We start from the raw sequence: 24,595 nt of genomic DNA on the forward strand, positions 1-24,595 counted from the left end.
GTTTTAATTAGTGTTTGTGCCAAGTAAAGCCTTTAGGATCTTCTTGGGTGATTGTTGTTTGATCTTGATGATAAAAAGAGAAAGTATGTGCTCATGAGAATAATTTTCATTTTGTACCAGAGAGCGATAAAATACCAATTCCAACTGTAGTAGATCAATATACAAGTTATTAAGGTCTTCCTAATTTTTCAGAATATTTGGAGTTGCCGAAGTATTCGAACTATCCAGATTGCTACACAGTATTCTGTTTTTCGTGTGTTGTTTGCTTATTTTGATGAATCTATGGCTAGTATCGGGGGGTATGAACCATAGAGAAGTTGGAATACAGTAGGTTTAACACCAATATAAATAAAGAATGAGTTCATTACAGTACCTTATGGTGGTGGTTTGTTTTCTTATACTAACAGAGCTCGTGAGATTTTCTGTTGAGTTTTGTGTTGTGAAGTTTTCAAGTTTTTGGGTAAAGATTTGATGGATTTTGGAACAAGGAGTGGCAAGAGCCTAAGCTTGGGGATGCCCAAGGCACCCCAAGGTAAAATTGAAGGACAACAAAAAGCCTAAGCTTGGGGATGCCCCGGAAGGCATCCCCTCTTTCGTCTTCGTCTATCGGTAACTTTACTTGAGGCTATATTTTTATTCACCACATGCTATGTGTTTTTCTTGGCGCGTCTTGTATGATTTGAGTCTTTGATTTTTAGTTTACCACAATCATCCTTGCTGTACACACCTTTTGGGAGAGACTCACATGAATCAGAATTTATTGGAATACTCTATGTGCTTCACTTATATCTTTTTAGAGCACGGTGGTGGTTTCATTTTATAGAAATTATTGATCTCTCATGCATCACTTATATTATTTTGAGAGTCTTTTATAACAGCATGGTAATTTTCTTTGGTTATGAAATTAGTCCTAATATGATAGGCATCCAAGATGGGTATAATAAAAACTTTCATATATAGTGCATTGAATACTATGAGAAGTTTGATACTTGATGATTGTTTCGAGATATGAAGATGGTGATATTAGAGTCATGCTAGTTGAGTATTTATGAATTTGAGAAATACTTGTTTTGAGGTTTGCATGTCTCGTAGCATGCACGTATGGTAACCGTTGTGTAACAAATTTGAAACATGAGGTGTTTCTTTGATTGTCCTCCTTATGAGTGGCGGTCGGGGACGAGAGATGGTCTTTTCCTACCAATCTATCCCCCTAGGAGCATGCGCGTAGTTCTTGGTTTTGATGACTTGTAGATTTTTGCAATAAGTATGTGAGTTCTTTATTACTAATGTTGAGTCCATGGATTATATGCACTCTCACCCTTCCATCATTGCTAGCCTCTTTGGTACCGTGCATTGCCCTTTCTCACCTCGAAAGTTGGTGCAAACTTCGCCGGTACATCCAAACCCCGTGATATGATACTCTCTATCATACATAAGCCTCCTTATATCTTCCTCAAAACAGCCACCATACCTACCTATAATGGCATTTCCATAGCCATTCCGAGATATATTGCCATGCAACATTCCACCATTCCGTTTATTATGACACGCTTCATAATTGTCATATTGTCTTGCATGATCATGTAGTTGACATCGTATTTGTGGCAAAGCCACTGCTCATAATGTTTTATACATGTCAATCTTGAATCATTGCACATCCTGGTACACTGCCGGAGGCATTCATATAGATTCATATTTTGTTCTACTATCGAGTTGTAAATTTTGAGTTGTAAATAAATAGAAGTGTGATGATCATCATTAGTAGAGCATTGTCCCGTGTGAGGAAAAAAAGAGAAAGGCCAAAAAAAAGAGAAGGCCCCAAAAAAATGAGAGAAAAAGAGAGAAGGGACAATGTTACTATCCTTTTTCCACACTTGGGCTTCAAAGTAGCACCATGACCTTCATGATAGAGAGTCTCTTATTTTGTCACTTCCATATACTAGTGGGAATTTTCATTATAGAACTTGGCTTGTATATTCCGGTGATGGCCTTCCTCAAAATGCCCTAGGTCTTCGTCAGCAAGCAAGTTGGATGCACACCCACTTAGTTTCTTTTGTTGAGCTTTCATACATTTATAGCTCTAGTGCATCCGTTGTGTCGGTGTACTAGAGTAGGGGTACCTTAGTATCCCGAACTTGTGCACGGGCAGTCGCAGCATCCCGCGGCAAGGCTTACCGGGTGACCGCCAAGGTCCTCCGTGGTTCCTTTGGAGCCATTCAAGAACAAAGTATCCAAGCCAAGGAGACAAGACCCCGGCAAGAGGAGCTTGCCGGGAAGGCCAACCAAGGCAAGGCGCTTAAGAAGACAAGACCCCGGCAAGAGGAGCTTGCCGGGAAGGCCAACCAAGGCACCTCAAGGAACTTGCCGCGGCACGCCACGCGTCCCGGCAAGGCCCGGTGAGCGACAAGCTCCCGAACGCGACAAGACAACGACCGTGGCAAGGCGCTTGCCGCGGCAAGCTACCACTCTGTGCCCGCGCTCTAGCACATCCATCAACGTGTCGCTCTGGGACCCTTCCAGGCGTACATGGCGGGAGGCTGTGCAGCCAGGGGTGCGCGGTGGCAAGCGGCGCTGACAAGATTGCCATTGTGGCAAGCGGTGGCGTCCCTGACGGTCCCTTTTGCACTGTTTAAGCGATGCAGATGGGCATTTAATGCCCTTGTCCCATGCCGTCGGGGTTAGGTATGATACACTGTAGTGGGTAGCTGTACCTACCGCAGCACCTTTCCGTTTTTACCCTTGTCTATGTTGCCACCTGTCGGTGACCCCTTGAGCATATAAAAGGAGGCCCGTGCGCAACGTAGAGGGGGGGGGGCTAGCTAGGGAGAAGAGAACACTCACGCTCGGTCTCGTTAGCCGCTGGAGTGTACTGTAGCACTCCGCGCTCCCGAGCAAGAACTCAATACAAACCACAAAGCAGGAGTAGGGTTTTACGCATCCGTGCGGCCTGAACCTGGGTAAACCGCTCGTGTGCTTCGCCTCGATCCGCTCTTCGTGCGACCTCCGCCCCCGCCGAACCGAAAGGGACTCGGCCCACCGGTCCCATAGGTGCTCGTGGATCAGAACCCCGGCACGTTGCATGGCAATCCCCACTCCTCGCATTGACATCAATTGATGGGCATCTCCATAGCCCGTTGATTAGCCGCATCGATGTGAGGCTTTCTCCTTTTTTGTCTTCTCCACACAACCTCCATCATCATATTCTGTTCCACCTATAGTGCTATATCCATGGCTCGCGCTCATGTATTGCGTGAAAGTTGAAAAGTTTGAGAATACTAAAGTATGAAACAATTGTTTGGCTTGTCACGGGGTTGTGCATGATGGGAGCATTTTGTGTGACGAAAATGAAGCATGGCCAAACTATATGATTTTGTAGGGATGAGGTTTCTTTGGCTATGTTATTTTGAAAAGACATAATTGCTTGGTTAGTATGCTTGAGGTATTATTATTTTTATGTCAATATTAAACTTTTGTCTTGAATCTTTCAGATCTGAATATTCATGCCACAATAAAGAAAATTACATTGAAAATTATGTTAGGAAGCATTCCACATAAAAAAAAAATCTGTTTTTATCATTTACCTACTCGAGGACGAGCAAGAATTAAGCTTGGGGATGCTGATACGTCTCCAACGTATCTATAATTTTTGATTATTCCATGCTATTATATTATCTGTTTTGGCTTTAATATGATCTTTCATATTATTTTTTGGGACTAACCTATTAACCTAAAGCCTAGTGCCAGTGCCAGTTCCTGTTTTTTCCTTGTTTTAGAGTTTCGCAGAAAAGGAATACCAAACGGAGTCCAAACGGAATAAAACTTCCACGATGATTTTTCTTGGACCAGAAGACATCCAGAGGACTTGGAGTGCAAGTCAGAGGAGCCACGATACGGCCACAAGGACAAAGGGCGCGCCTAGGCGGGTATGGCATGCCCCCACCCTTGTGGGCCCCTCGTGACTCCATCGACCTAATTTCTTCGCCTATATATTCTCATATATGCCAAGACCAACAGAGAGAGCCACGAAAACACTTATCCACCGTCGCAACCTTATGTACCTGTGGATCCCATCTAGGGGCCTTTTCCGGCGTCCTGCGGGAGGGGGATTCGATCATAGAGGGCTTCTACATCAACACCATTGCCCTTCCGATGAAGCATGAGTAGTTTACCACATACTTATGAGTCCATAGCTAGTAGCTAGATGGCTTCTTCTCTCTCTTTGATTCTCAATACCATGTTCTCCTTGATGTTCTTGGAGATCTATTCGATGTAATACTTTTTTGCGGTGTGTTTGCCAAGATTCAATGAATTGTGAATTTATGATCATCTTATCTATGAATATTATTTGAATCTTCTCTGAATTATTATATGCATGATTTGATATCTTTGCAAGTCTCTTTGAACTATCGATTTGGTTTGGCCAACTAGATTGGTTTTTCTTGCAATGGGAGAAGTGCTTAGCTTTGGGTTCAATCTTGTGGCGTCCTTTCCCAGTGACTGTAGGGGCAACAAGGCATGTATTGTATTTATGCCACCGAGGATAAAAAGTTGGGGTTTTCATCATATTGCTTGAGTTAATTCCTCTACATCATGTCATCTTGCTTAATGCGTTACTCCGTTCTTTATGAACTTAATACTCCAGATGCATGTTGGATAGCAGTCGATGTGTGGAGTAATAGTATTAGATGCAGAATCGTTTTGGTCTACTTGACACGGAAGTGATGTCTATATTCATGATAATTGCCTTAGATATCATCATAACTTTGCACTTTTCTATCAATTGCTCGGCAGTAATTTGTTCACCCACCGTAGTATTTTATATCTCCAGAGGAAGCCTCTAGTGAAACCTATGGCCCCGGGTGTATTTTCCATTGTATAAGTTTCTATTTTCCATCAGATAGAGTTTCCGATCTACAATATTAGTTTTCCCGATTTACTTCCTTCGCAATCTTTTACTTTCCGATCTATAAACCGAAAATACCAAAAAATATTTACTTTACTGTTTATCTATCTCTATCAGATCTCACTTTTACAAGTAACCTTTGACAACCCCTTTATCGCACTGGATGCAAGTTGTTTGATTGTTTGTGCAGGTATTTGTTGACTTGTGCGTTGTCTCCTACTGGATTGATACCTTGGTTTTGAAAACTGAGGGAAATACTTACTCTACTTTGCTGCATCACCCTTTCCTCTTCAAGGGGAAAACCAATGCAAGCTCAAGAAGTAGCAGAAAGAATTTCTCGCACAGTTGCCAGGGAGATCTATGCCAAGTCAAGACATACCAAGTACCCATCATAAACTCTCATCTCTTGCATTACATTATTCGCCATTTGCCTCTAGTTTTCCTCTCCCCCACTTATAAAACGTCTTTCAAAAAGATTTTCCCTTTTCTTCGCCCTTCTTTTGTTTGATCTTATGTTTTCTTGTGTCGCCCAGTGCCAGTTTCTGTTTTTTTTGCCTATTTCAGTGTTTCGCAGAAAAGGAATATCAAACGGAATCCAAACGGAACGAAACCTTCGCGAGGATCTTTATTGGAACAAACGAAATCCAGGAGACTTGGAGTGGAAGTCAGAGACGCAACAAGGCGTCCACGAGGTAGGAGGGCGCGCCCCCACTGTCGTGGGCCCCTCGTAGCTCCACCGACGTACTTCTTTCGCCTATATATACTCTTATACCCTAAAAACATCCAAGGGAGCCACAAAATCACTTTTCCACCACCATAACGTTCTATACCCATGAGATCCCATCTGGGGCCTTTTCCGGCGATCTGCCGAAGGGGGAATTGATCACGGAGGGCTTCTACATCAACACCATAGCCTCTCTGATGATATGTGAGTAGTTTACCATAGACGTTCGGGTCCATAGTTATTAGCTAGATGGCTTCTTCTCTCTTTTTGATCTTCAATACAAAGTTCTCCTCGACGATGACCTCCGTCCTGCCATCCTCGCGGTCTTGGTCTTGTTGCATGGGAATGGAAACCTTTTGCTGAGTCCTCAGGACTCCGCGCCTGTGCTTGCCTCCTTGGCACCAAAGAGGAAACTGGTGTCCTGCACACGCTGGCGCCCGCCTAGCCTTGGTCATTATGGCTCACGCCACCCGAACCTCATGAGGTGAGGCTTGCATAGAAATCTCAGCTCCTCAGGTGCCAGCCTGAGGAAGCCGCTCCTTCTGGATGTCTTGGTGTCATCTGCCTCGCGAGGCTTGGCCCCTCGTGAGGGTCTTGAGTTGTTGCTACTGAAATTGGGCCATACCAGGCCCTCGATGGAGCCATGCCGTGGGCCACGGGCAGGTAGGTCTGGTTACCCCCATTCCCAGAACGCCGACACAGGTTGAAACTGATTTCCCCAAAAGTCATCAACAAACTTCAGATAATAGAGGAAGAGCTCAAAGTCACAGGCACATTTCAAGGAATCAACCTCGGCAGGAGTCATTCTAAGGGAAAGATCACGTTGCCGGTGACATTCGGAGGAGGGTTGAATTACCGGACCGAGAAGGTTGTGTTTGACGTGGTCGACCTCCCCCTGCCATACAACGGAATCATTGGGCTCCCTGCTCTGGCCAAATTCACTGCGGCATCCCACTATGCCTACAACACCTTGAAGATGCTAGGGCCACGGGGCGTCATTTCTGTTCCATCAGACGAGAAGGACGCAATCATTTGCGTGGACAAGATATACCAGGACGCAGTCGCGGCAGAGGCTGCTGAGGTCACTGTTCACACCACGGATGCGAGCAAGGAATCCGGGAAATGTATCTCCTTGGAGAACTTTGTGCCCGTTGATGACTTGCCGGAGAGTTCCAACAACAAGAGATCCAAGTCATTTAGTTGACTAGAGGGATGTTTATCTAAGTGGGAGTTCCTAAGTAATATGATTAAATTAAACTTTAATTTATCATGAACTTAGTCTTGATAGTTTTTGCATATATATGTTGTTGTAGATCAATGGCCCGTGCTACCGTTCCCTTGAATTTTAATGCGTTCCTAGAGAAAGCTAAGTTGAAAGATGGTGGTAGAAACTACACGGACTGGATCCGTAACTTGAGGATTATCCTCATTGCTGCATGGAAAAATTAAGTCCTAGAAGCATCGCTAGGTGCAACACCCGCCGCAGGAGCAACTCCGGACGTTCTGAACGTCTGGTAGACTAAAGCTGATGACTACTCGATAGTTCAGTGTGCCATGCTTTATGACTTAGAATCAGGACTTCAAAGATGTTTTGAACATCATGGAGCATATGGGATGTTCCATGAGTTGAAGTTAATATTTCAAGCAAATGCCCGAGTTGAGAGATATGAAGTCTCCAACAAGTTCTATAGTTGCAAGATGGAGGAGAACAGTTCTGTTAGTGAACACATACTCAGAATGTCTGGGTACGACAACCACTTGACTAGGCTGGGTGTTAATCTTCCTGATGACAAGGTCATTGACAGAGTTCTTCAATCACTACCACCAAGATATAAAGGCTTCATGATGAACAATAACACACAAACGATGGAAAAGACAATTCCCGAGCATTTCGCGATGCTAAAGGTTGCGGAGGTAGAAATCAAGAAGGAGCATCAAGTGTTGATTATTAACAAGACCACTAGTTTCAAGAAAAAGGGCAAAGGGAAGAAGGGGAACTTCAAGAAGAAAAGCAAGCAAGTTGTTGCTCAAGGGAAGAAGCCCAAGTCTGGACCTAAGCCTGAAACTGAGTGCTTCTACTGCAAAGGGACTGGTCACTGGAAGCGGAACTGCCCCAAGTATTTGGCGAATAAGAAGGATGGCAAAGTGAAACGTATTTTAGATATACATGTTATTGATGTGTACCTTACTAATGCTCGTAGTAGCCCCTGGGCATTTGATACTGGTTCTATTGCTCATATTTGCAACTTGAAACAGGGGCTACGAATTAAACGAAGATTGGCTAAGGACGAGGTGATGATGCGCGTCGGAAATGGTTCCAAGGTTAATGTGATCGCCGTCGGCATGCTACCTCTACATCTAATGTCGGGATTAGTTTTAGACCTGAATAATTGTTATTTGGTTCCAGCATTAAGCATGAACGTTATATCTGGATCTTGTTTGATGCGAGACGATTATTCATTTAAATCAGAGAATAATTGTTATTCTATTTATATGAGTAATATCTTTTATGGTCATGCACCCTTGATGAGTGGTCTATTTTTGTTGAATCTCGATCATAGTGATACACATATTCATAATATTGAAGCCAAAAGATGCAATGTTAATAATGATAGTGCAACTTATTTGCGGCATTGCTATTTAGGTCATATTGGTGTAAAGCGCATGAAGAAATTCCATGCTGATGGGCTTCTGGAATCACTTGATTATGAATCACTTGATACTTGCGAACCATGCCTCATGGGCAAGATGACTAAGACTTCGTTCTCCAGAACAATTGAGCGAGCCACTGACTTATTGGAAATGATACATACTGATGTATGCGGTCCAATGAGTGTTAAGGCTCGCGGTGGGTATCGTTATTTTCTGACCTTCATAAATGATTTGAGCAGTTATGGGTATATCTACTTAATGAAACGTAAGTCTGAAACATTTAAAAAGTTCAATGAATTTCAGATTGAAGTGGAAAATCATCGTAACAAGAAAATAAAGTTTCTACGATCTGATCATGGAGGTGAACATTTGAGTTATGAGTTGGGTCTTCATTTGAAACAATGTGGAATATTTTCGCAACTCACACCACTGGAACACCACAGCGTAATGGTGTGTCCGAACATTGTAACTGTACTTTATTAGATATGGTGCGATCTATGATGTCTCTTACCAATTTACCACTATCGTTTTGGGGTTATGTTCTAGAGACGACTGTATTCACGTTAAATAGGGCACCATCTAAATCCATTGAGATGACACCATATGAACTATGGTTTGGCAAGAAACCTAAGCTGTCATTTCTTAAAGTTTGGGGCTATGATGCTTATGTGAACAAGCTTCAACCTGATAAGCTCAAACCCAAATCGGAGAAATATGTCTTCGTAGGATACCAAAGGAAACTATTGGGTACACCGTCTATCACAGATTCGAAGGCAAGATATTCGTAGCTAAGAATGGATACTTTCTAGAGAAGGAGTTTCTTTCGAAAGAAGTGAGTGGGAGGAAAGTAGAACTTGATGAGGTAATTGTACCTTCTCCCGAATTGGAAAGTAGTTAATCACAGAAATCAGTTCCAGTGATTCCTACACCAATTAGTGAGGAAGCTAATGATGATGATCATGAAACTTCAGATCAAGTTACTACCGAACCTCGTAGGTCAAACAGAGTATGGTCCACACCAGAGTGGTACGATAATCCTATTCTGGAGGTCATGTTACTAGATCATGACAAACCTATGAACTATGAGGAAGCGATGATGAGCCCAGATTCCACGAAATCGTTTGAGGCCATGAAATCTAAGATGGGATCCATGTATGAGAACAAAGTATAGACATTGGTTGACTTGCCCGATGATCGGCAAGCCATAGAGAATAAATGGATCTTCAAGAAGAAGACTGACGTTGACGGTAATGTTACTGTCTACAAAGCTTGACTTGTTGCGAAAGGTTTTTGACAAGTTCAAGGAGTTGACTACGATGAGACATTCTCACCCGTAGTGATGCTTAATTCTGTATGAAACATGTTAGCAATTGCCACATTTTATGATTATGAAATTGGCAAATGGATGTCAAAACTGCATTCCTTAATGGATTTCTTAAAGAAGAGTTGTATATGATGCATCCAGAAGGTTTTGTCGATCCTAAAGGTGCTAACAAAGTGTGCAAGCTCCAGCGATCCATTTATGGACTGGTGCAGGCCTCTCGGAGTTGGAATATACGCTTTGATAGTGTGATCAAAGCATATGGTTTTATACAGACTTTTGGAGAAGCCTGTATTTACAAGAAAGTGAGTGGGAGCTCTGTAGCATTTCTAATATTATATGTGGATGACATATTGTTGATTGGAAATAATACAAAATTACTGGATAGCATAAAAGGATACTTGAATAAGAATTTTCAATGAAAGACCTTGGTGAAGTTGCTAATATATTGGGCATCAAGATCTATAGACATAGATCAAGACGCTTAATTGGACTTTCACAAAGCACATACCTTGATAAAGTTTTGAATAAGTTCAAAATGGATTAGTCCAAGAAAGGGTTCTTGCCTGTGTTACAAGGTGTAAAGTTGAGTCAGACTCAATGCCCGACCACTTCAGAAGATAGAGAGAAAATGAAATTCATTCCCTATGCTTGAGCCATAGGTTCTATCATGTATGCAATATTGTGTACTAGATCCGATATGTGCCTTGCTATAAGTTTAGCAGGGAGGTACCAAAGTAATGCAGGAGTAGATCACTGGACAGCGGTTAAGAACATCCTGAAATACCTTAAAAGGACCTAGGATATGTTTCTCGTTTATGGACGTGACAAAGAGCTGATCATAAATGGTTACGTCGATACAAGCTTTGACACTGATCCGGATGACTCAAAGTCGCAAACCGGATACATATTTATATTGAATGGTGCAGTTGTAAGTTGGTGCAGTTCCAAGCAGAGCGTCATGGCGGGATCTACATGTAAAGCCGAATACATAGCTGCTTCGGAAGCAGCAAATGAAGGAGTCTGGATGAAGGAGTTCATATCTGATCTAGGTGTAATACCTAGTGCATAGGGTCCAATGAAAATCTTTTATGACAATACTGGAGCAATTGCCTTGGCGAAGAGAACCAAACACATCCAGAGACGCTTCAATTCCATCCGCGATCAAGTCAAGGAGGGAGACATAGAGATTTGCGAGATACATACGGATCTGAATGTGGCAGACTCGCTGACTAAGCCTCTTCCACGAGCTAAACATGATCAGCACCAAGACTCCATGGGTGTTAGAATCATTACTATGTAATGTAGATTATTGACTCTAGTGCAAGTGGGAGACTGAAGGAAATATGCCCTAGAGGCAATAATAAAGTTGTTATTTATATGTCCTTGTATCATGATAAATGTTTATTATTCATGCTAGAATTGTATTAACCGGAAACTTAGTACATGTGTGAATACATAGACAAAATAGAGTGTCCCTAGTATGCCTCTACTTGACTAGCTTGTTAATCAAACATGGTTAAGTTTCCTAACCATATATATGTGTTGTCATTTGATGAACGGGATCACATCATTAGAGAATGATGTGATGGACAAGACCCATCCATTAGCTTAGCATAATGATCGTTAAGTTTTATTGCTATTGCTTTCTTCATGACTTATACATATTCCTTTGACTATGAGATTATGCAACTCCAGAACACCGAAGGAACACCTTGTGTGCTATCAAACGTCACAATGTAACTGGGTGATTATAAAGATGCTCTACAGGTGTCTCTGAAGGTGTTTGTTGGGTTGGCATAGATCGAGATTAGGATTTGTCACTCCGAGTATCGTCGAGGTATCTCTGGGCCCTCTCAGTAATGCACATCACTATAAGCCTTGCAAGCAATGTGACTAATGAGTTAGTTGCGGGATGATGTATTACAGAACAAGTAAAGAGACTTTCCGGTAATGAGATTGAACTAGGTATGATGATACCGAGGATCGAATCTCGGGCAAGTAACATACCTATGACAATGGGAATAACGTATGTTGTTATTGTGGTTTGACTGATAAAGATCTTCGTAGAATATGTAGGAACCAATATGAGCATCCAGGTTCCTCTATTGGTTATTTCCCGGAGATGTGTCTCGGTCATGTCTACATAGTTCTCGAACCCGCAGGTTCTGCATGCTTAACGCTCGATGACGATTTGTTTTATGATTTATGTGTTTTGGTGACCGAAGTTTGTTCGGAGTCCCCGAGGAGATCACGGACATGAAGAGGAGTCTCATAATGGTTGATAGGTAAAGATTCATATATTGGAAGGTTATATATGGACACCGGAATGGTTACGAAGAGGTTCGGGGATTTTTCGGAGTACCGGGAGGTTATCGGAACCCCATGGGAAAGTTAATGGGCCTAATGTGCCATAGTGGAGAGGAGCAAGCAGGCCACAGGAGGTGGCGCCCCCCTATCCCTTGCAAATCCGAATTGGACAAGGGGTGGGGGACGTGGCCCCATCTTTCCTTATCCCTCTCCACATCTTTCCCCTTTCCCCTCCGTTGGAAGGAAGGGGGAGCCGACTAGGACTAGGAGTCCTAGTGGGACTCCCCCCACTTGGTGCGCCCCCTAGGGTCGGCCGACCTCCCCTCTCCTCCTTTATATACGGGGGCAGGGGGCACCCCAAAGGCACATCAATTGTTCTCGTAGCTGTGTGAGGTGCCCCCCTCCATAGTTTACTCCTCTGGTCATATCATCGTAGTGCTAGGCGAAGCCCTGCGCGGATCACATCACCATCACCATTACCACGCCGTCGTGCTGACGAAACTCTCCCTCGACCCTCTGCTGAATCAAGAGTTCGAGGGACGTCATCGAGCTGAACATGTTCTAAACATGGAGGTGCCACACGTTCATTACTAGATTGGTTGGATCGTGAAGACGTTTGACTACATCGACCGCGTCAACCTAACGCTTCCGCTTTTGGTCTACGAGGGTACGTGGACACACTCTTCCCCTCTCGTTGCTATGCATCTCCTAGATAGATCTTGCGTGATCATAGGAAATTTTTCAAAATTGCATGCTACGTTCCCAACAGGAAGCACCCCAAGAATGGATCATGTATTTTGATGGCGCCTTCTACCTACAAGGTGGAGGGGCTGGCGTGCTTCTCGTTGCTCCCATTGGAGAGCAAATGAAGTACATCGTCCAGATGCATTTTCCCTGGGAGGAGGCGACCAACAATACTGCAGAGTATGAAGGGCTCCTTGTCAGGCTCAGGATTGCCATGGAATTGGGGATCGAGATGTTGATCATTCGAGGATATTTGCAACTTGTGGTGAGAAAAGTCAACAAGGATTACCAAAGTCCATTGATGGAGGCATACGTTGACGAAGTGAGAAGGCTGTCGGAGCGCTTCAACGGATTGCAAACAGAGCATGTACCCCATGTAGAAAACAACATTGCTATTCATCTGTCAAAGTGCACTGCACAGAAGCTTCCTGTGGAACCAGGAACTTTTGTTCTCCATCTTACTCAGCCTTTCGTATCGCCGGCAACAATGGCCTGGAAGAGGAGGAAACTGGACTCCGACAAGTCTCTCTCGGTAGAGCCTCCCGGGGCTCCCGGTAGAGAGCTTGACGGGAACAACTCCCCTTCAACTGCTGAACTACCCCCTCCCACCAGACCACTGGTCCTAGTGGTCAAGAGGTGCGCTCTCATGAAGGAGGAGGTGCCGCTAGTCCTTGTTGCTGAGCCCTAGCACTAAAAAAATACACTTCCGTGATTATACATGTTTGTCATGGTAGGTCACGTTTTCTGTCATGCATGTACATCCATGACAATTTTATGACAGAATCAAGATAGTCATACTTGTGCTGTCGTAGAAGTGTTCCATGACATTACCAAAATTATCATCACAGAAGTGTCCACTTCCATGATGATAAATGGTGCGTCGTGGAAGTGCTTTCGTCAAGGGTGTTGGTGTCCTAGGAACAGGGGTACCCAGACTTGCTTGCCTACGGCCCAGAGCGTGGCTCCACCAATGGCTTGGTACGACCCATCTTCATCAGCGACCACTCAAGATCCTCACGAGGGGCCAAGCCTCACGAGACGGACGACACTAAGACCTCCCCAGGGGTGGCCTCGCTAGGCTGGCTCCTGAGGAGCAGAGATATCTATGCAAGGGGCACCTCGCGAGGTCCGTGTGATGTGAGCCATGACGACCAAGGCCAGGCGGGCGCCATCGGGCACAGAGTACCTATTTACTCTTTGGTTCTAAAGGGGCAAGCGCAGGCGAGGAGTCCCGAGGCATTAGTCAAAGGATTCCATATCGGTGCAACAAGACCAAGACCAGCAGGACGGCAGGACGAAGGTCACCGCGGAGCCCACGGCGACGTTACCACCAGAGCCTTTGGGAGGCGAAGATCACCTTTTTTCAGGATAGCTTGTACTAGTTGTCTCCCTTCAAAAGTGGCCGTCGTGGGATCCCTTCCCGCCTAACATTTGGGAAGAGGACCAGGGCCTCTATAAATAGGGTTGGCCACCACCATAGCAAGGAGTGATCATTCGGACCATCCTCAGACACACCGGCTCATCGAGCTCAAGAACACCTCTCCTCAGGAGGTTGTTCATCCATTGTAATAATTCATCCTCAGCTCACGAGGCAATCCACCACACCACACTGGAGTAGGCTATTACACCACAACGGTGGCCCGAACTAGTATAAACCCTCGCGTCCTTTGTTCTTTGGGTTCGACGAGCTAGGCCTTGAGATTGTTGCGAGAGCGAGCTAGGGAGAGATCTTCGTGCGCACCCCAGAGTTCGAACCTCAAGGGTTTGCCGGAACCCAGAATCAAGGGAGCGCCGAAGCTTCACCTCCTCGTTCACCCCCATGGCCGGCGCCGCTCCTCCGATTGGGCCGACGGACACCTGCGACGGCACCATGGGGCTCTGGTCCCTTGCCCCCGCCTTACGACGGGTGCAGTGGTAGCACAAATTCAGGCCGGAGATGCCACCCTGCTATGACGGTGTGGCGGATCCATCGAACTTCCTGCTGACATACGAGGAGGCCGTTCTGGAGGCAGGAGGCGACGACAAGGTCATGGCCAACTGGTTTCCTATGGCCCTCGCTGGCGCACCGCGCTCCTGGCTGCTCAACTTGTCGGGGTCATCTGTGGCTTCTTGGGAGGATCTGCATGGCCTTTTTATCGCGCGCTTCGTGGTGCCGGCACCTGTCGCCGTTGGAGCTCTCCTTGGCGGCTCACGGGCACCGTCCTCGAACTGCAATGTCAAGCAGTTTTTCCGCTAGATCGGTGCCACCTCTGTACAACAGGGAGCCCCTCCAGGATGGGCGGCGCCCAAGGACGACCTCACCTTCAACTCAAGGGACCACCCTGCTACTACTGCAGGCTCGGGCGCGCTCCCGATGCTCTGCACACCCACCATCTGCAATGTCGCCATGACCAAGACCCTCATCGACGGTGGAGCTGGCCTCAACATGCTCTCCATGATAGCTTTCGGCTTGCTTCACGTGCCATACGGCCGACTCCGTCCCACCAAGCCTTTCTCCAGAGTTGGTAGAGGATCCATCAGCCCCCTGGGAAAATACGCCTCTCGGTCACCTTTGGTACTTGGGACAACTACCGCACTGAGCTGATCGACTTTGACATTACCCGCATTGGCCTCCCATACAACGTCATCCTCAAGTACCCTGCCCTGGCTCAGTTCATGGCAGTGATCCATACGGCCAACAACTTCATGAAGATGCCGAGCAGTAGCGGTGTCCTCACCGTGGCTAGATACACCAAGGAGGCTTTGACGGCCCACAAGCTCGCCTTTAGGGCCGCCGCGGCAGCGCGCAAAGCTGACGAAGCCACCCCAGGAGCTAAGGGAGTCGCGCCCACGAAAAAGAAGCAGTTGTTCACTCAGGACCGGGCCGAAACGGAGCAAGTGCTGGTCGAGGAGGATGGATCCTCGGGAGCCACCATCACCATAGGCTCTAACCTTGACCCGGACCAACAGGAGGCATTGGTGAAGTTCCTGCGCGAATATGGAGGTATTCACCTGGGAGCCCAAGCAGCTGGTAGGGGTCCCAAGGGGGGTAATCGAACACCACTTAAGGGTGTACCCCAATGTGCGCCCTGTGAAGCAGAAGGCGCGGCGACAGTCCACAGAGAAGTAGTCCTTCATCGTCCAGGAAACTCACAAACCACAAGAGTCAGGTGTCATTCGCGAGGTTCGGAACCCGAAATAGCTAGCGAACCCCATCGTCGTGCCCAAGAAAGGCGGGACGGAACACATGTGTGTCGACTTCACCAACCTCAACAAAGCCTGCCCCCAAGACCCCTTCCCGCTCCCGTGCATCGACTAGATCGTCGACTCCACCGCCGAGTGTGATCTGCTATGTTTCCTAGACGCATTCTCGGGTTACCACTAGATCAAGATGGCGGTGGAATATGTGGAGAAGGTTGACCCTGTGTGGGGTATACTGCTACACGTGCATGCTGTTCGGGCTACGCAACGCTGGGACGACCATCCAGCGGCTGATGCACATCGCCCTAGGCCAGCATGTAGGGAGAAACACTAAAGCCTACGTCGACGACATCATGGTAAAATCTCGGGAGGCAAGAATCCTCATCAAGGACCTAGAGGAGACTTTTACCAGCCTGCGCCAGGTGGACCTGCGGCTCAACTCGGAGAAGTGCGTGTTTGGTGTTCCCTCCGGCAAGTTTCTGGGATTCATCGTATCTCATAGGGGAATCGAGGCCAACCCGGAAAAGGTCAAGGTGATAGAAGACATGAGCCCACCGCAAACTCTCAAGGAAATGCAGAAGCTTGGGGGCAGCGTGACCTCGTTGGGCGCTTCATCTCCAAGCTGGGAGAACGCGCCCTTCCGTTCTTCAAGCTGATGAAGAAGAATGGCCCGTTCGAGTGGACCCCAGAGGCTGACCTGGCATTTCAAGACCTCAAGAGATATTTGACCAGCCCTCCGGTGATGGTCGCACCTCGACCCCTCGAGCCCCTGGTGCTCTACCTGGCCGCCACGCCCCACTCAGCCAGTGTGGCATTGGTGCCTGTCCGGGAGGAGCGCCAGGCAAAGGATGCGCCGCGTAATGTTGTACCTTCTGCCGGGACGGTGCGGTGCTAAGACGGCGCCGATAAAGCCATGACGACGCCCGCAGATGATCAGGCCCCACAAGACGATGTTTCTGGGCCTACGGAGGCCATGATGGGTGACCAAGCTCCTGAGGTACCCCCACCTCGGTAGGCGCCACAACCTCCGGACACCACATGCTCCACCGACGCTCCCGCCCTCGTGGAGTACCTGGTATACTTCGTCAGCATGGTGTTACGAGACGCAAGAGCACGATACCCCATGCCACAGAAGCTCTTGCTCGCGCTCATGGTGGCCTCACGTAAGCTGTGTAATTACTTCCAAGACCACCCAATCAAGGTCATCTCGGCCTACCCACTGGAGAGGGTGCTCCGGAGCCCCAACGCTGCGGGGAGAGTCGCTGAGTGGAACATCGAACTTCAAGCGTTTTAGCTGGAGTTCAGCACATCAAGGGTCATCAAGGGAGCCGCCCTCGCCGACTTCATGGCAGAATGGACCGACTCTCCAGAGCCCGAAGAAGGCGAGAGCCGATCCCTCTCGCCAAGAAATGAAGCGCCAGATGGTTGGGTCATGTACTCTGACGGCGCCTTTGCACGCCAAGGTGCGGGGGCTGGCGCCATGCTGATCTCGCCCAGCCAAGACAAGCTCTACTATGCCATGCAACTCTACTTCCAGCAGGGCGAGAAGTTCTCCAACAATATTGCGGAATACAAGGGGTTGATCGCCGGCATCAAGGCTGCGGCGGCCTTAGGAGTGAAACGCCTCACCATCAAGGGCGACTCTCAGCTCCTCGTCAACTTTTCCAACGAAGTGTATGAGCCATGGGACGAGCACATGGAGGCATACCTCGCAGACATGCGCAAGATGGAGATGCAATTTCTGGGCCTGGAGCTGCAGCACGTGCCTCGCTACACGAACAAGGAAGCCGACGACATCGCCAATAGGGCGTCCAAGCGTCAGCCACAGGATCCTGGCGTCTTCGAGGAGCGACTCTTCAAACCTTCTGCGGCCCCTCCGGCTGTGGGGTCCGCACCACCTCGGGAGGAGCTTCCTCTGCCACCAACCTCAGGAGCTCGCCTGCTCCTCGTAGTCAAACCTCAGGAGGGGTGTTGGACTAAAGAGTTCAGGGCATACCTGGGATAGGGGATACTACCAGAGAAGGAGGACATGGAGCGCGTGGCCCGGCAAGCTACAACATACTGCATCCAGGATGGTGAGCTATACAGAAAACGACCAAACGATGTTTCCTTGTGATGCATTTCCAGGAAGCACGGGTGCGAGCTGCTAACCGACATACACGGCGGAGATTGTGGGCATCACTCATCATCGCGCACCCTTGTGCGCAAGGCATTCCACAGCAGGTTCTACTGGCCCACGACACTCAACGACGCAACCGAGCTGGTGGGATCCTGCGAGACCTGCCAGTTCCATGCCAAGAAAATCCACCGGCCAGCTCAAAGGCCTCCAGACTATCCCACTCTCCTGGACATTCGCGGCCTGGGAGCTGGATATCCTGGGTCCATTCCCTCGAGCGCCCGGGGGCTACCACTACCTCTACGTCGCCATCGACAAGTTCACAAAATGGGAGGAGGTGGAAGCCGTCCGCACCATCCCAGTCGGGTCTGCGATCAAGTTCATCAAGGGCCTCGTGAGCCAGTTTGGGGTCCCTAACCGCATCATCACCGACAACAGCTCGCAGTTCACTAGCAATCTCTTCAAGACATATTGTGCTAACCTTGGAACACAGATTTGCTACGCTTTGGTGGCACACCCCAGGAGCAATGGCCAAGCCGAGCGCGCCAACGCGGAGGTCTTGATAGGCCTCAAGACCAAGACCTTCAGGACGAAGCTCGAGGCCTGCGGCAGGGGATGGCACGATGAGCTCCAGTCCGTGATGTGGTCCATCCGCACCACCGCCACCAAGCCAACAGGCGAGACCCCATTCTTCCTCATCTATGGAGCAGAAGCGGTTCTTCCTCGTGAGGTCAGGCATCACCCCGCGCGGGTCCTGGCGCTTGACGAGACGCATCAGGACGCCATGCGAGGGATGGACCTTGTGCTGGGGGAGGAACGCTGCCGCCAAGCCTCGCTCCGAGCGGCAAGGTACCAGCAGGCACTGCGATGGTATCACCCCCGCAGCGTCCACTGCAGGACACTCGAAGTGTACAATCTCGTCCTGAGGTGGGCGCTCTCCAGGGAAGGGCTGCATAAGCTCCCACCCATGTGGGGGGCCCGTTTAGGAATGCCCACGTTTCTAGGCCTGGCGCCGCGCGCCTGGAGACGCAGGACGAGATCCCCATCCAGAATGCCTGGAACATCCAGCACCTCCAGAAGTTCTACCCATGAAGCAAGGCCCAATGCCTGTGACGGTCTCTACTCGTGACACTCTCACGTAATAATGAGGGGGGCTGTACACGCCCCGGAGTCTCTGGAGTGCCGCCCTCGGGCCTCGGGGGCTCCCTCCCACGTCCTAGTGGCAACACTTAGCTCTGTGCTGTTGAGAAGACTAGACTAGGTGCTGGACATGGCTGTTCATCTGCTTACTGTATTTGGTTTGCCCCTTTTAGTGGAGTTTGAAGTTCTCGCATTTCTCGATGGCTTGGTTGAATCCCCTCTTCCTTTTGATTCTTCCCTCGATTCCTTGTTTTGCGCCAGGGAGGGCGGCAGGTCCCCGACGCTCTCCCTCACACGCCTCGCGAGGGGGCTAGACAGGTGTGCGGGCATGCGCGCTCCCCTGGTCTCTGCGAGGCGCCCTCGATTGAGCTTGTGATCGGCGCAACCCCCTTTCTTTTAAGACCGTGCCCCACGGGTACCTCGACATGGTGCGCTGGGCCATGATCAGCCCATGCATGAGGCCTCGCGCAAGGAGGGATACGGATTTCCTAATGAATTTTCGCAGCTTCGCGATGTCTGCCGAGTTGGCGGCAGGGAAGCTACACCAGATGCCAGGAGGCAGGGGCCCTCACAAGGTGGAAGCTACCCCGGATGTATCAAGCTAAGTTATTCCTCTACGCCCGCATATAGCATGGATTCCGCAACACAATCTAGAGACAATAAACATAGCACAAAGCAGCACAAGCACTACGGTTCATTACACGCCCTCGCAGGGCCCCATACTTGTTTCTTGTAATGCAAGAGGAAAGGAAAGGACAGGCAAAAGCGACTCCTACGGCACGGCTGCTCACGAGGATTGGCCCCCCCGGGCTCAGCCGGAGCCCTCCTCGCGCTTCACCGGAGCACGGTGATGGGAGACCCGCCACCATCCTTGAAGTGAACCCGACGACGTGGCGGTTGGCCGTAGCCGCCACCGCTAGAGCTTTCGCGGGAGGAGGAGCTGCCGTTGCCGAACGAGTCGCAGCCGTCGCCAGGGGCGAGTCCACCCTCATCCTTGTCACGGCCGTCGCCAAGGCCAAGCACTTCGTCACACTCGCTATCTTCAGGGAAGCACCCGGTGTGGCGACCATCTTCCTCGAACACCCTCACGAAGAGGGTCGTGACACCGTCATACTTGTAGTGGAGGGTGCACAACCTGCTCAGACCGCGCGCGCGGGCAAATGCCTGCCAGCCGAGGGCCAGGGCTACATTGCCCGCGATAGAGACCTCCACCACAACCCATGAAGCCTTGCTGCTGCTGCCGTCAGCCTGCAGCCAGAGGCCGCCAGGACCCGTGGCCGGAAGGTCGCCGGCAAAGGAGCGCGAAAGCTGAAGCCAGGTGCCAGCCGGGTTCTCCGACCACATGACAAGCTCCGGCAGCACCTCCGCCGAATGGAAGCACGTCCGGGGAGGCCGAGCGACCATGGCGCTCCTCCCTTCGTGGGCGGGACTGCCGTGTCTCGGGCGGCTCCCCCCGAGCGAGGAGACGCTGCTGCGACTGCAAGGAATGGTGCTGAACCCTGAAGAAGTTTGTCCGCGCACAGAAGAGACAACGGCGGGGGTTGCGGCGTGATTGCAGGGACGACAACGCCCCCTCTTAGGCGGTGGCGAGTCGGGCCCCTCCTAGTGAGCCTTCTCCTTCTTTGCGGCCGAGAACCTCTTTGTCGGCGTGCAAGGCGGTGGAGCAAAGAGGAAGAAGTGGCAGGCAGAATGGAGGAAGAGATGAGCAATGGGGACTCCGCCCCTCTCCTCATTTATAGCCAGAAGGAGGCCAACTGCTGGCCTCCACGATCGCAGGTAATGATGGTTTCTCTTTTTCCTGTAGCAGGGACTCGACAAGTCGGACGATTGCCAAGGCAGCGTGGGGAAGTGGAGACGCCCACATCCTGTCAATCGCCACGCGTCAATCAAGACTGCAGGAGGTTGGGGCCTGCGGCGCTTTGTACTTGCCCTTTGGCTTTGCCTCGATGCCCAGTCCGAGCGCGCCATGGGCCCGAGGGCTACTGTCGGTGTCCTGGGAATGGTGTACCTCGACTTGCCTGCCTGCGGCCTAGGGCGTGGCTCCACCAACGGCCTGGTACGACCCATCTTCATCAGCGACCACTCAATACCCTCGCAAGGGGCCAAGCCTCGCGAGCAGGACGACGCCAATACCTCCCCAGGGGCGGCCTCGCTAGGCTGGCTCCTAAGGAGCGGATATATCTATGCAAGGGGCACTTCGCGAGGTCCGCGTGACGTGAGGCATGACGACCAAGGCCAGGCGGGCACCAGCAGGTGCAGAGTACATGTTTCCTCTTTGGTGCTAAAGGGGCAAGCACAGGCGAGGAGTCTCGAGGCATCAGGAAAAGGTTTCCATATCAGTGCAACAAGACCAAGACCAGCAGGACGGCAGGATGGAGGTCACCGTGGAGCCCACGGCGGCGTCACCACCAGATCCTTTGGCAGGCGAAGACCACCTTTTGTTAGGCTAACTTGTACTAGTTGTCTCCCTTCAAAACTGGCGGTTGTGGGATCCCTTCCCGCCTAACATTTGGGAAGAGGACCAGGGCCTCTAAATAGGGCTAGCCACCACCATAGCAAGGAGGGATCATTCGGACCATCCTCAGACACACCAGCTCATCAAGGTCAAGAACACCTCTCCTCAGGAGGTTGTTCATCCATTATACTGATTCATCCTCAGCCTACGAGGCAATCCACCACACCATACTAGAGTAGGGTATTACACCACAACGATGGCCCGAACCAGTATAAACCCTCGTGTCTCTTGTTCCTTGGGTTCAGCAAGCTAGGCCTTGAGATTGTTGCAAGAGCGAGCTAGGGAGAGATCTTTGTGCACACCTCAGAGTTCGAACCTCAAGAGTTTGCCGGAACCCAGAATCTGACAAAGGGTAACCAACACATGGCATCCACCATAACGTGTCACTGTTAAGGTATCGGGTCAAGTTTTGGATCCGATAAACCGCTAACAGCCACGACCAATGGCGATTTTCCACGTGTAAAATTCTCATTGGCCGATGGAATCACGTGTCAGCTCCGCATTGGCACAGATGTCACTCATCCAATGGGCGAGATGTGCCTATGATATGTTGACACGTGGACCAGCCAAAAAGTGGCCCATCAAGATTAAATGGGCCGGCCCAACTAAAGGCGCACAAGATTTTGCAGACCATAATGGGCCGGGCCAGCTAAAGGCCCACAAGATTTTGTATACCATAATGGGCCGGCCCAGCTAAAGGCCCACATGATTTGGAAGACACTAGTGGGTTGGCCCGTTAATAGGCTGCCATGTTCCGGGCGAAATGTCGACACATATTTGATCTGGTCCACTAACAGCCAGCCACGTTCTGGGCCTAATAAGGGCCCATATGAGATCCAGCCCGTTAATAGCCTACCACGTTATCGGTGTACTAAAGTTTGGGTCCTTTGGTACCCCTTACTTGTGCACGGGCAGTTGCAGCTGCACCCGTGGCACGGCTTGACGAGGGAAGCTGGAGGCGTGATACAAGATCACTAGGGAAGCGACATCTAAACCAGTGACCAGAGAACAAAAGACGAGCTGGACCCCCGGCTAGAACCTTGCCGGGACGGCTTGCGTGACCCTGACAAGGTCCTTGCCGGGACGCCTTGCAAAGGACTAACAAGAATACCTCCCTTGAGGTTGAGGGTTCTGACACCATCAACAAATGTTAAGACCAAGGCCCAAGGGCGCATGCGCGGTGGCATGCAGATCTTTCTGAAGACCAGAAGGCGAGGTTCCTAGCAAGATATTTGCCGAGGGTGTTTGCGGGCCCCCTGCAAGAACCTTGCCGGGGACGTCGCCAAGGCCACGGAAAGGTTCCGCCACCCCGCCACCACTCCAGCATGACGACTGGCCTGCCATCCTGGCGAGCACCTGCGTGGTGGCATGTAGATCTTTGTGAAGATCCAGCCACAGCTCTAGCGTAGCATCTGGCCAGCCATCTCGGTGGGAAACGACACCTATGGGGTCACCGGGATCCCTTCTACGGTTGGCAGGCGCGGGGTTGTGCAAAGAGCGGGTCCGGCGATCAGCACACAAATCGTTTACCCAGGTTCGGGCCGCGGAGATCGCGTAAAACCCTAGTCCTGATTTGATGTATATTTTGGTGTTCTTGTATTCTTGAACTAGCTACGGTGGCTCTCTCGTCCAAAAGATCTGAATCCCTCTCTAGTACGCCACGAGCCTCCTTTTTTAGACATAAAGGGGTCGTCACAATGGCACACAGGAGGTGGAAAGGTGTACAGGGGCTGAGTCTATCCCCTGGCATTGTTGGACAAACGCATTTAATGCGCTGCCGACATGCCCCTCTTGCTTTATTGGGGACGACAAAGAAGCTCGTACCAGCTGTCGTCGCCTCGCCTAGCTCCGACGCACGTCCAAGCTAACGAGGCGTTGTAGCGCCACGTTGGCTGGCTGCTGGGCTGGCGTAGTGGTGGAGCCTTCACGAAGATCTGCATGCCACCACGAAGGTGTTTGCTGAGTTGGTGTAGAGGCCGTGCGTTGCCACGCAGATGCCTGCCCAGCTGGTCGACCTGGCAGCTGTATGGGAGCAGTGGTAGAGTCTTGGTAGACGCAGGCCTTGCTGCGGCCCCGCAGGCGTCATCGGAAAGGGTCTTGCCGAGGAACTGGCAAGGGTCTCGCTGTGGCACCATGATCGTCCCTGGCAAGGATCTTGCCGGGGGTCTCGTGGATTTTCTTGGCAAGGATCTCGCCAAGGACCGTCGTCTTCTGGTTCTCATCTTATCTTGTGTATCTATGATCTCTACCAAGATCGGCATGCCCTGCTGGCGTCAGGCATGTTGCCCCAGCAAGGATCTTGCCGAGGTTGCAGAAGCCACCCCAGCAAGGGTCTTGTCGGGGGAGTCCACCTCGCCCTCTTGCTCTCTTTGCGTCTCTGGTCATGGAGTTGCTTTGGTCGCCTTGTGCTCCGGCTTCCCTCCTCTGCCCTGCTTACACTACAAAAAAAGACACATCCATGACATTTTGGGCCGAACGAAATCTTTTTGTGTCATACATATGACACTTCTATGACCATAATTGTGACAAAACCCGGTATCATCATAGATGTGGTGGGCTCCTACTTCTATGACAAAAAATCATGACAAAAAATGGGCTTTTTGTCCCGGGCGGGCCGGAGACGCAGCTGCATGACATTCTTTGGGACGTCCATGACGGAAAAAACCGTGGTAGAAGGGAGGGCGAGGAAAATTTTGGGGAGTCCCCGGTTACGGTTGGAGGTCGGGGGCCGAGCGATGCGCGTTTCTCTCGTACACGTACGCTTGTGTGTGCGAGGCGTTGGCTCTAACTGAACCCGAGCGAGGCGTTGGGCTCTAACTAAGCCCGAGCGATTGCACTGCAGGCTACGCGTTACTGTACCCGAGCGATCGATCGATGGCTGTTAAGTGAACCCGATCAAGCAATTCCTTCTCTACTGCTGCTAACTGAAGCCGATCGATTGGATGAATAGTGAGCGTTGCGTGGGGTTGGATGAACAGTGAGCGCTGGCG

This window comes from Triticum aestivum, chromosome 5A (assembly GCF_018294505.1).
Source record: "Triticum aestivum cultivar Chinese Spring chromosome 5A, IWGSC CS RefSeq v2.1, whole genome shotgun sequence".
Taxonomy (NCBI): domain Eukaryota; kingdom Viridiplantae; phylum Streptophyta; class Magnoliopsida; order Poales; family Poaceae; genus Triticum; species Triticum aestivum.